The sequence below is a fragment of the Nanorana parkeri genome, unplaced genomic scaffold (assembly GCF_000935625.1).
Source record: "Nanorana parkeri isolate BGI_ZX_2015 unplaced genomic scaffold, ASM93562v1 scaffold106, whole genome shotgun sequence".
Taxonomy (NCBI): Eukaryota; Metazoa; Chordata; class Amphibia; order Anura; family Dicroglossidae; genus Nanorana; species Nanorana parkeri.
Genome location: NW_017306374.1, coordinates 1,448,532 through 1,448,851, shown reverse-complemented (window position 1 = coordinate 1,448,851; position 320 = coordinate 1,448,532).

Genomic DNA, 320 nt, shown 5'->3' with positions numbered 1-320 from the left:
TATTTAAGCCCCCCCCCCCCAACCACCTGGTTACACTGACAATGCATGTAACACCCGTCTGCGTGCATTTTACATGCGTTTCTGCAGTACATTTAATTTCTGTGATGCCGGTACAGGAGGTGGCTTGCAGTGCTATTCCTTGGAATATGCCACCCAAATGCCACTCTCTCTGTATTGCTTACAGCTCCATCGTGTGCTCTGTAGAGGTGCCAGGACTGGAGTGACATCACATTTTGCAGGGATTCCAACCTGAAAAAAGCAATTTCAGGGAGGTGCCCTCTGCCACCCCCCCCCCCCCCCCCGGGGGGGGGAGAGCACCC